This window comes from Syngnathus typhle, linkage group LG1 (genome assembly GCF_033458585.1).
Source record: "Syngnathus typhle isolate RoL2023-S1 ecotype Sweden linkage group LG1, RoL_Styp_1.0, whole genome shotgun sequence".
In the NCBI taxonomy this organism is placed as follows: Eukaryota; Metazoa; Chordata; class Actinopteri; order Syngnathiformes; family Syngnathidae; genus Syngnathus; species Syngnathus typhle.
This window is the reverse complement of record NC_083738.1, coordinates 2,449,877-2,462,599: the sequence shown is the minus strand read 5'-3', so window position 1 is coordinate 2,462,599 and position 12,723 is coordinate 2,449,877. Positions and strand designations below refer to the sequence as shown.

Below are 12,723 nucleotides of genomic sequence, written 5' to 3'. Positions count from 1 at the left end.
TTTTCAAAATTTGTGATATAGCATGACTCCATTATCAAGAGTAAGCATTTCTTTTTAATTCTAAGAATTGGCATCAACAAAAATGAGAACGATAATCTTCAAGGTGATAGTGTAAGTGGCAGGAGGAAGCTGTGTATATTATTTTTAAACATTATTTTTGGTATCATTATTCTTTAGAGTCAGAGTCAGCTTTATTGTCAATTCCTTCATGTAGGAGGGTCAGTTATGCTTGTGAAGAAGATGAATGAAGGAACAAGGTAACAGTAATAGGGAGTGCTCTATAGATTGTTGTTTTTTTGCTAGAGGTAATTATTTGGAGGGATGAATTTAAACTGAAAGCAAAATGGAACTGTTTAGTGCAGTGGTTCCCAAAGTGGGCGGTACCGCCCCCCTGGGGGCGGTGGAAAGATCTGGGGGGGCGGTGAGAAAGAAAGGGGCGGCAGTCCGAAGTCGAAGTCAGAAGTTTGAACGTTCGTTTGACGATTTGTACACAACACGTGCAGCAGGACGAGTCAGTGGACGACGCATCAGGGTCCGGTTACCACACGCCGCTCTGGCCCAGTCAGATCCGACAGCATAGACTACAAAAGCAAAAGCTCAGGTTTGTAATTTCAAGCTTGTAATGTTCAGAATTTTATCTTATAATAAAAACCGCATTCTGGCGGTCAACATCATCTCGAGTTCAAGTCAACATGAAATTGGGGACTCGCCAGAACGCGCCGTGTTGTGTTGTGTTGAGCTGGTTAGGGTGGTGCATTCACTGATATATATTGTTACGAATGTATATTGTCAGGGTTTTCCAAACTATCTTGATCTATGATTATGTTGGAATGTATGTAACCGGTAATAAATAATAGGGGTGTAACGATTCATCGATACACATCGATTAATCAATATAATGCTCTATGATTTATTGGCATCGATGCTAAACGTAAACATTAGGGGTGTAACGATACATCGATACACATCGATTAATCGATATAATGCTCTACGATTTATTGGCATCGATGCTAAACGTAAACATCGATTTATATCGCCGTGTTTGACCTCGGACATTAGACGCGACTTTATTTTGAAATCCAGTTCATTATTGCTTGCTTCCTTTTTCCGGGAGCGCACTGCGCGTGTTGTGTCGTGAGCAGAGCACGCACGTGAAAGGGGAGTCGACAACTAGTACGCGGCTCCTGGGCTGGTGCTATGGCTAGTGTCTAAAAAGACGAGGAAATTTGCTCCCCTTTAGGCTTCAAGTCATTCGTGTGGAAGCACTTTGGATTCCAAAGAAAATATGGCTCAACGGACAAGACACGTGCAGTTTGTAAATCCTGCCATGCGGTGATCAAATATTCAGGGAGCACAAATCTCGCCGCATATTTAAAGAAAAAACACGACATCAAAGTTCAGTGTTAAAATAAGCACTTTGTATACTGCAATACTCTTGTAATTTCCTAAATAAAGAGTTTGCAGTACCTTGTTGATTTTGCGTATGAATTGTTATAAATCAGGATATTGTTCTATATTTTTTAGTTAAAAAAAAAAATCGATCGTAGAGCACTATATTGCGATATATCGTGAATGAATCTCAGCAGGCTTTAAGATATCGGCAAATATCGTATCGTAGTTCTTTGTATCGATGTGAAATCGCATCGTGACAAAACCCGCGATTTACACCCCTAGTAAACATCGATTTATATCGCCGTGTTTGACCTCGGACATTAGAAGCGACTTTATTTTGAAATCCAGTTCATTGTTGCTTGCTTCCTCTTTCCGGGAGCAGTGCGCGGCGTTGCTGCACGTGAAAGGGGAGTCGACAACTAGTACGCGGCTCCTGGGCTGGTGCTATGGCTAGTGTCCAAAAAGACGAGGAAATTTGCTCCCCTTTAGGCTTCAAGTCATTTGTTTGGAAGCAATTTGGATTCCAAAGAAAAGATGGCTCAACGGACAAGACACGTGCAGTTTGTAAATCCTGCCATGCGGTGATCAAATATTCCGGGAGCACAAATCTCGCTGCACATTTAAAGAAAAAACACGACATCAAAGTTCAGTGTTAAAATAAGCACTTTGTATACTACAATACTCTTGTAATTTCCTAAATAGTTTGCAGTACCTTGTTGATTTTGCGTATGAATTGTTATAAATCAGGATATTGTTCTATATTTTTTATTAAAAAGAACATATCGATCGGAGAGCACTATATCGCGATATATCGTGAATGAATCGCAGCAGGCTTTAAGATATCGGCAAATATCGTATCGTAGTTCTTTGTATCGATGTGAAATCGCATCGTGACAAAACCCGCGATTTACACCCCTAATAAATAACTTAGCTTGTCCCATCCTACACAATGGTGTAAAACATCCCCTGGTCTGCTAATCTAGAGGTCAAGGGCTTTAACTTGTCTATTCAGTCTACTGTCACCCCCACCCTTTTTCTCGTAATAAAGATGCTCTTGTGGGAAGCGAGAGTCAGACTTCATTCGACCATCGCTGTAAGCACAGCAACGAGTGAACTCTCCGCCTGCAGGTGTGTAAAACGACTAACTTGTCTCCGAGTGGTTCTTGCAAAATAAGTTAGAGTGAGCACCACTGACCCGGATCCTCGTACCCGCCATCTGGCTGACGGAGGAAGACGTGCTGCAGTGTCGACAAGCCAGCGTCCATTAGGAGGACCTGGAAAAGAAAGTCCTGGGAAGAGAACTTCTTCGCTGGGCCAGTATCTTAAGTCTACCTTCGTCTGACAGAGGTGGATTGACGGGACACGGCAATGCAACGAACCAGGGGTCAAGTAAGTTAAAGTTGTGGGATTGTGTTGTTGTCAAACGCGTAAAAGGTAGAGGTGCACGGAATATAGCTTGGGTTCGAGTCCCAGGGGAAGAAACAGGCTAAGAAAAGCAGAGCTTCTTTTTCGTTCATCGAAGAAGTGCGTAGATTCTTCTTTGTCTGTTTTTCCAAGCTGAGGGATCTGGCTTGGGTTAGAGTCCCAGTGGAAGGAACGTGCTAAGAAACACGGAGCTTCTTTTTTGTTAATCAAAGAAGAGTGTAGAATTTTCTTTGTACGTTTTTCCGGCCAAAGAACAGCTCGGGTTCAAGTCCCAGTGGAAAGAACGGGCTAAGAAAAAACAGAATTTTTTTCTTAATTGAAGAAGTGCGTAGATTCATTTTTTTGTCCGTTTTTCCAAGCTGTTTGGAAGGGTTTTACACCCATCCTGGATAGGCCTAAAAATAAAAAGCGCTGGACTTTGTGTGATTGAGAGTGACTGGTAGGATAAATTGACTAAAAAGCAGTTCTAGCATTGATCGACGGAAATAACACAGGCTAGTAATTTGTTGGAAGGTCAATTTAAACTTGCATTGAGGATACTCAAAAAAAAAAAAAAAAAAGATTGGAAAAAAAACTGGAAAAACTAAAATTAAGATGGCAAAAAGGAACGATAAATCTCTAGCTCTTGAAGGAGATGAGAAGTTCATGGCGAGTAGATTTCTTAATTGTATGCAATACATGCCGAAGTGGAAGAAAAAGTATGAAGTACAAGGAAAGTTGAAATGTAACAAAAGACAGAAAGTTGAAAAGTGATGAGGCTGCGACTATGTTTGTCAGGCCGGAAGACAATGAGGCCACAGTGCGCAGGCGCGCTGTCCCGGCCATGGCTCCAGCCGCAGCTCAAGCAGAAGAGCAAGAGAGGCATTCCGCTCGTGTGCAAAACTTGTATACAACAACTATGCAGTGGGACAGTGGGACAGGCATGCTGAAAAAGTGATCCAAAAAGGCAAAAGTTCTGATGTATTTCATCTAGATGATGATAATGATCTAAATGAAGATACAACGATCTTCTTCCAAAGTTCCCACAGGGGAGAGAAAGAGTTAGAGACCAACAAGGCCGAAGGCCACCATATAATTCAAAATCCCCATCAGATTCTGACAACTGTTGGAACTGTGGGAAACGTGGTTACTGGTCAAGAGAGTGTTTTAGGGAAAAAAGCGGTGCCAGTCAAGGGGCAGAGGAAGAGGCAGAGGAAAAGTCACATTTACAGCTTCCTCTCCTTTGACCGCTCATGCTAATACAGAGAAAGAAAGAATAGATGCCCATATGACAGCAAAACATGTCATTGTCAGATTATTGGAACATTCATAGAACTCCTGTCCATACAAGAAGTATGACAATGCTGTTTGTTTGCCCAACGACAAATTACCAGGGATCAAATTGTGTGTGTACACTAAAGTTAAAATTTGCAAATCAAGTGGTAAATAAATGCAACTTGCTTCTAGAAGATAAATGAAAGATAAGAATGTGCTGTCCTCGTGTGCGTGGGAGGGACCAGCTCATGATCGACCACAGGAAATGGCCAGCCTGTGACGAATCATTGGTGCTGGAACCTACCTTACGCGCGCGAGAGCTGTGCATGTGTTAAAATGATGAAGATTGGCTAAACTTTTAGTGTAAAGAAATTTGCTAGACTGTGGTCTATTCAATTTGCACCGCAGAACAGAAACGATTTGGAAAGATAAAAATAAGAGGAAAAGAGAGAAATGTGTTTGCGAGCAGAAATTGATCCACACTAGTGCATGTTAAGTGTCGAGCCCTCATGAGAAATATGGAAAAAAAAAATAAAAACACAGAACATGCTTTCAGGAATTGGAAGAAGCAAAATTGTGAATTTAAGACATTGCAATGCTACATTTAATAGGAATAATTGATTGATGGTGTTATAAAATTATACAAACTGCTATATGCGAGCTAAATCTGAGAAATTGAGTTCTTTAAATTTAAAAACAAAGGGAAAATCCAGATTAATTTGCCAGTAGTTTTTATGAGTTTACCGTTTTTTTCCGTGTATAGTGCGCTAAATTTAACTAATTTATTGTCCTAAAATCTGGGGTGCGCATGGGTACAAAATTTTTTTTTAATTTATTTATTTTTATTTATTTTTTTATTTTATTTTTTAAGTCCCAATGATCGTCACACACGCAGGGAGGCAATGGGTCCCATTTTTATAGTCTTTGGTATGGTCTTAACTAGGCTGGATGTAATTTTTTTTGTTGGCGTTGATTTCTCCGACTGCCCATAAACGCACCACCGCGCTCCGTGCGCGCACGGGAAAAAGGCGGCTCTGTATGGGAGAGACGTTGAAGAGGAATAAAAACACCCTTGGAAACCAAAACTTGCCCCTCGTCGTGACTCGGAGCCGCAACAAATGTTTCGGATTTGTGTAGGGTACATTGTGACAGACAGCAAACGAGCAGGTGATCGAGCAAGCGTCTGATACGAGAGCATTGCGGTCGCATGGAGCGTGTTTGAAGTGAACAGCAGAGAAGAAAGGAACAAGGCAAAGTGTTGTGAAATAAAATGCACAGAACGGCTGCGCAAGACACGTGAGCTATATAAAGAGCGAGAGTTGTTTTCTTCCTATTAGTTTCAATTCACAGTTTAATTAGCAGTTTCAATCAGCAAATAACAAAATGCGTATTCCAGGTAATATTTTATTTCACAACACTGCCTTGTTCCTTTGGTCTCTGCTGTTCATCCTAAAACACAAAGGCGCTCTTTAAGCAATGCGACAGTGAGCGCCCGGCGCGCTGCGGTTGCGCGACCGCACCAAATTAAGCTCCCTGCGCAGTGCGCACTGAGGTCCACTTAAATTTTAGAAAGTACATCAGGACTTTAAAAATATCTTCTAAATTTCAGCGACGGCTCTGTCACAATAATGCGACCAGCGCGGTGCAGTTGGGCGGTCGGCGGCGCGCTACGGTTGAGCGTTCTCTCTCGCACTCTCTCTCTCGCTCTCTCTCGCTCTCGCACACACGCGCACACACGCACACGCGCACACACTCAAACCGGATATTATACGGAGGCGCAAGACACGTCAGCTATATAAAGAGCGAGAGTTCAGTTCTCTACCTAAATCCGTATTACAGGTAATATTTTATTTCACAAAACTTTGACTTGTTCCTTTCTTCTCTGCTGTTCACTTCAAACACGCTCCATGCGACCGCAATGCTCTCGTATCAGACGCTTGCTCGATCACCTGCTCGTTTGCTGTCTGTCACAATGTACCCTACACAAATCCGAAACATTTGTTGCGGCTCCGAGTCACGACGAGGGGCAAGTTTTGGTTTCTAAGGGTGTTTTTATTCCTCTTCAACGTCTCTCCCATACAGAGCCGCCTTTTTCACGTCCGCACGCGTCTTTCCCGTGCGCGCACGGAGCGCGGTGGTGCGTTTACGGGCAGTCGGAGAAATCAACGCCAACAAAAAAAATTACATCCAGCCTAGTTAAGACCATACCAAAGACTATAAAAATGGGACCCATTGCCTCCCTGCGTGTGTGACAATCATTGGGACTTACAAAAAAAAAAAAAAAAATTTTTAAAAATTGGGTGCGTATTATACATGGGTACAGGCTTTTTTCCAGCATCAGCATGCCATTTTTAGGGTGCGTATTATACATGGGGGTGCACTATACATGGAAAAAAACGGTAGTTTTTTTGGATTGGTGGATTGTTCTATCAGGAACCTTGAGTTGAAAATGGTATATGAATGTTGTGTGGTGAGCTTGGATGAATTGAAACCAATGTGATGAAGAGACTCCTTTTTGGAGAGTGTGTGAGATGATAATGAGCATTGATGAATGATTGCCTTGAATGAAAGGAAAATACAGGTTGAATGGTTGAAGTTGTTGGCGACTACTATGGAAACTTAGTAGAGCGACTTTGCTGAAAGAGTGATTTTGAGTACGTTAAATGCTAAAATGGAAAATGTAGCTTTTGGATTAATGATTAACTAGAGAAAAAACTGGAGAACCAGTAACACATGCAGAAGATGTGTGAACTGGGAAATTGAGAAGCGTTTTGGAAAGAAAGTCAAATTAAATGATGGAATCATATGTAGTAAAGAACACATTCTCCCAAACAGCTTGTCAAGGTGTGGCATGGGCGCTGCCAAGCCTCAGAAGGAGGGAGTGAGTAGAAGAGATAGTGGAAGATAATAATACAACACTTCACGACATATGGATTTTCTAATACATTTGGTGTCATACTGTGGTAAATTTTTATTCTGGTATCATGCAATGTATATCTCACTAGTAAGCCTAAGTGTGACCGGGTCATGTTTCGGGTCAGGTTCGTGCGGGATTGTTTGGGCCTTGGTCCATGGTCTCATTGGCACGAGACATCTGGTTTGCATTAACAACTGACAAGATTAGCACCCGAGTGAGGAAAGGGAGGCTAACTCATAAATAATGAGGAGATATTGGGAGTAAACTGTTGGTCCTTTCTTTAAGACTGTTAGGTCTAAATACCATCAGACATTAAACCACACACTGGAAGGAAGAGGAGAAAAGAACCAGAACAGGTTTACTCGCGAGGAGAACGATAGAGAGAGGAAACTCGGTTACAATCTCCATCAATTCTGAGTTCTCCCTCCACGTGCTCCTCTATTTAATGTTTTGGTTTCCCTGGTTACAGAGGCGTTGCTACACTAAAGGGAGGGGAGATTGTGTCTGTAGCAACGCTGATTAGCTAAGGAATGTAGTGTGGTGTGAATTCGCACTTCATTGTCGGCCCGTGACCCCCGCAGAGTTTGTCCATCTGTTCTTCTACAGTTGTCATGGCCGAGTCGTCCGCGAGCGAGATCAGATAACTCCTGTGGAACAATGCAACTAAACCTTGGCTAGACTTTATCTACTTAGTAAATTAACACGCAATAAGAACGAGTGACTTGTCCTAAACACTTTAACAAACATTGAGTAAATATGGGATAACTTGTAACCATCTATGAACCAAACCTACAGTTAACTAAAAGGAATGAAGTTTCTTTCAACCAAATAAGAACATTTCGCCTATGCAAATAAGCTCTGCTCATTGTTAGTGAAGGCCTCTTACAGAAACAAAAAACACACAGATAACATAAGGACAGGAAGGATAAAATCCACAGGGATCAAAAGGAATCCCTGTCACTAAAGAGAAAGAACCTAGATGAAAGGAAAGCCATAAACTAATAAATGACAAGGCTTTACTTAAATTATTCCAACAAAGACCCTTCCTGGTGTAGATAGGTTAGCAACAAGAGAGATTTAGAGGTTCAAAAGAAAGACAGTTAAAAGAAAACAACATTATTAATTTGGACAGTTGCAGGCTAACAGGAGCATGAGAAAGAAGAGCTAAGAAGCGGGATCCAACTTGATCAGGGAGATTGGAAATTCACAACACCATATTCTAAGTCATATTTTTGAGCAAGCATGACACAGGTAATAACGTTTGAGAGGTCAAGACATAGATCAGGGCGAGATGTGAAACGCAGACCTCGTTGAGTTAATTTTGAATAATGATACTGAAGACAATGTACTGTCTCATTAAATTGGAACTATAGACAGAACGTAGCTCGAAAATAGGATGAGTTGCAGGACTTACAATATAAACACGAGATTGCTGTTACTAGGAGAATTTGGAGTTTGGTAAACAAACGTTACTAGCGAATTGATGGCAGCAGCTACATTTGGTTACAAGTTTGATGTCCCAGTCTGTCACTCTCAGTGCCAGGATCCCTGAAACTCTATCCCGAGACTCCGCCTGCAGCCGTGGACGACTACAAAACGGTGCCTGGCTTTGAGGCACCTTTGACCTTTGGCAAGGACAGAGAAAGACTGTTGTTGTGGTTGGAGGGGGACAATTACACTCCGGAGGAAAGACGACATCCTCGGGGACGAGAAAAGACAGTGAGAAGCGGAGGAACTCACAATGTTGAAAATGGACTCATTTGAACAATGGACTCATTCGAGAGTGATGGATGGGTTGGCTCTGAAGCAACAACAAAAGAGCACCAACTTGAGAGGGTGAGGTGCGGCAAAAGATACGGACTTGAAATGTCCGACGGCCAAATTGCACTCCTTGCTGTGGCGTTGCTAAATTTGGTGAAGCTTAGGTCAAACTGAACAGGAGCTTCATTGTGCACTGAGTTTGACAGAACTGAGGAGAATTGTTAAAAAAATATATATATAATAATAATTTAATAATGCGTAGAGCTACAGAGAGAAGCATCATGGTCAGAGATTGAACAGATTGGACAAAACAAATAGGCTAAAACGGTGAGAAACAAGAGCGAGATCTGATGTTTTGGCTCGTCAGGCTTAAGAAGTAGAGGTCGAATTACGTATATACATTTTAGAATAGGACATTTGGACTAAAGTGAATTCAGCCAAGAGGAAGCTAGGTTGCTCAATGTACCTACTCATTAAAATAGTAAGTTCGTTGCACCACAGTGGAGTTTGGGTGGTCAGAAAGTTGGATACGTTGAATTTTTGACTTTCACACAATCATGCATAGGAGTCGCACAAGGCGACAGTTAACAAGACAATGACTGCAATAGGGATCACTTACGACTGCACCGACATGGAAAAGTAGAAGCAAGGGAGTTGAGTAAGGGATTATATGCTAAACGGTCCGCTATACAGTTACCAATAGGAGTTTCTATCAAAAGAAGCTACATGAGAGATGTATGGAATACCTTTTTGTGTTCTGTATTCGTGCGTAATCTCTGTAAAGTTGTGTCAGGCTGTTGTTGTTCATCTGAGCCTTGGGTGCGCGATCGGTGTGTGTGCGTTTATGTGCACAACCTGTGTGGGTGCGAACGTGTTAGGAAGAAGACCGCATGGAAAAGGGAATCTCCTTTAAGACAGGAGGCAATAAATGGGAAAGCCACTGTCATGAACGGTCTTTGGTTAGGAGAAATCATTAGGAAGTGCTCAAACTCTTCTTTCAAACACTCCTATCTGCCTCGTTCAAAAAGGCATTACAATTGACTACAAGAGTTGCAAAAAGCAGACGAAGAACATAGGTAGCATGATCAGGGCACTCAGGCTGAAGGATGTGTCAAATGCAAATTTACTGCCGCCTGATCTTTCCTCCTCACAGGTCGACAACCCCATCAATCCAGGAGACTGGGTCTACATCAAGGTCATCAAAGGAAAGAACTGGGCCAGCCATGGTGGGAGGGACCATTCCAAGTCTTGCTGACTTCCCCCACCGCAGTGAAGATCGCTGTACGACCCAGCTGGATTCACCTCAGCCACTGCAAGCTACAAGGAGTGCTGGACCCCTCATTTCGGGACGGTGGCGAAGTCTGCGAACAACGATCCCAACTCCGCTAGGCGGGGGTATGTCTCGGTGTTCCTGTCATCTTAGTAGCAACGGGGCTCCACATGACAGGTGGATCCTCTGCTGCGTTGTGGTTGGAGCATGCTATGGTCTATGGACACATCTGAACAGACCAAGTGATAATGTTGACCGTGAAAAACGATGGTCACACGATGAGAACTTTGAGGACTGGTCATGAGACCCCAGAAACCCATACGAAACCAAGGCTTGGTACCGGTATGTGAAGGTCACTGTGAGAGCGCACACACAGGTGGGATGTTATGTGTGTGTTCAAAACCAGTGGCCTAAACCAGAACGCTACCTGGAATGGACTACACGTGTTTCATCCAAGAAAACAAGACCACGAATGCATTCACGACAACTGCTCTCCAGGAGGGAACTGGATGGGAGCTTTGGACATCACCGCTGTGTGCCAGGACGGGAGAGCCATTTCGAGGCGTACGGGCTCTCCTGCCAATATGGCTGCACCATTGGACCTGCTTCATTCGGAACGGATCGTGGCTTTATTTTCATTTTTTATTGATAGCATTCTGGTCGCCTAAGGCAGAGGGACCGTGTGAGACTTTTCCTGTATATTAACATTGGCCAGCAGGTTTTTAGATCACACAATAAGTTTGAACTGGAGTATTGAGGAAAAACCTCATCTTCACTGGAAGTTGTTGCTATCATTAGTTGTTGTTTTTGTCGTGTTTCACCCTACACGTTCCCAACCCGTCCGCTGTCGTCTCAGTTTTCTATTGATCTTTTTTATTATTGTTTTTATTCTTCTTCTTTATATTTTCTTCCTTGTGTTTGGTTGATCGGGTTCACATAATCATATGATAAAACAGGAGGGATATGTCAGGGTTTTCCAAACTATCTTGATCTATGATTATGTTGGAATGTATGTAACCGGTAATAAATAACTTAGCTTGTCCCATCCTACACAATGTCGTAAAACATCCCCTGCTCTGCTAATCTAGAGGTCAAGGGCTTTAACATGTCTATTCAGTCCACTGTCACCCCCACGCTTTTTCTCGTAATAAAGATGCTCTTGTGGGAAGCGAGAGTCAGACTTCATTCGACCATCGCTGTAAGCACAGCGACGAGTGAACTCTCCGCCTGCAGGTGTCTAAAACGACTAACTTGTCTCCGAGTGGTTCTTGCAAAGTAAGTTAGCGTGAGCACCACTCTAACATATATGACTTTGTACCTGTGTGTGCATGTGTGGGTGTGTGTGTGCATATATGCGTGTGTCATTGTGTGGGAGGCGAGGGTGGCGTGCCTTAGATCACGTCCGCCACCATTTCTGTGAGTAAATGGAAGTAAATGAATACATGAGAGGGTAAACTTGCTTTTCATACCTTCAATGTTGTCATTTTTGTCGTTAAGTAGGCCTATTTATGAAATGCGATAAAATGCTGTATTTTACATGAAACCGACTGAAAATTTCTGACCGCGGGGATCTACGGCTTCTTCTTAGTGAGTTCCAGCCTGATGTTGAGAAGCTTATGTCCCTGCACCAAGCACATCCATGCCATTAATATTAAGTGTGAGACAATGAAGGTTACTGGTGGAATGTTTATTTACCATTCTATGTTGCTGAAACAGTTAAAACTGCTAAAAAATTCATTTGTTTACTAAATTGGGTTTTATTTGTGAAATACACATTTGTGTTTAACCTTTCTCTTTTCAAATTGCAGCATACCAAATATCAAGAAAGAGGTGTTTGTTTCCATATGTGTCTGTGGGGGGCGCTAGGAATTCACTGGGGAGCCAAGGGGGCGCCAGCCTGCAAAAGTTTGGGAACCATTGGTTTAGTGCAGGGGTCCCCAAACTTTTTCCTGTGAGGGCCACATAACCTTTCCCTTCTCTGATGGCGGGCCGGTGGCAGTTTGTAACAGAAAAAGTGTGACGATCGTAGGGGAGCTTAAAAAAATTATTGTTTTCCAGAAAGCCACACATAACCAAATAACGGTTATTTAATAACCCTTTCCAGGTTCTTTACAGAAAAAAAGTCAGGAAACAAATAATAACACTATTAATGAAATAAATAATAACTAAACCCTCTCTGAGTTCTTCACAGAAAAAACAGGAAATAAATAACTAAATAACTCTCTCTGGGTTCTTCATAGAAAAAAAAACATGGAACATTAACTTTCTGTTGTGCCATGCACAATCTTAACAGATAAAAGTTCAGCTCAGTTGTCAGAGCAGAACCTCTCTGACACATATGAGCAGTCTCTTAAAGTTCTTGTGTTCCTTCCTTATAATCCTTTTGTAGGTTCCAGTAGGCTTGTAGACACTGCTGTCTTTTTTGTTAAAGTTTGATAGTGCGTCATAGTCTGGAGTAAAATTTGTTGTGGCAATTCTTAGGCGAGATCCGAGGTGTTGGTCCGTTTACCTCGATCTGTGACGGGTAGATGTTGACGTTCATGTGGCTGAACGTCACGTCGCGTACGTCGAGCCAAATTGGCAACTCTTTTAAACGCTCGGCACTGCTTTACTTGGGCGACATTTTAACGGAAGGATTCCAGGGGAAGGTTTGTGGGTGGCTTTAGCGCAAAACTGCATCTGAAAGCTCAGCGCGCAAATTACA

General features: G+C 42.5%; 1 long non-coding RNA gene across 3 annotated transcripts; it reads left to right on the top strand.

Annotated features, from left to right (window-relative positions):
• Nucleotides 1–428: 428 nt before the first annotated feature.
• LOC133160982 (uncharacterized) lies at nucleotides 429–12,239 on the top strand. 3 transcript variants are annotated; one of them, XR_009715982.1, is made up of 3 exons: nucleotides 429–601; nucleotides 2,441–2,781; nucleotides 9,903–12,239. It is a non-coding gene; the product is annotated as an uncharacterized LOC133160982 (long non-coding RNA). The 3 variants fall into 3 exon arrangements; XR_009715983.1 differs by lacking the exon at nucleotides 9,903–12,239 and having other exon boundaries at nucleotides 2,441–2,520; nucleotides 2,626–4,667; XR_009715980.1 differs by lacking the exon at nucleotides 9,903–12,239 and having other exon boundaries at nucleotides 2,441–4,667.
• The last annotated feature ends 484 nt before the right edge of the window (nucleotides 12,240–12,723 follow it).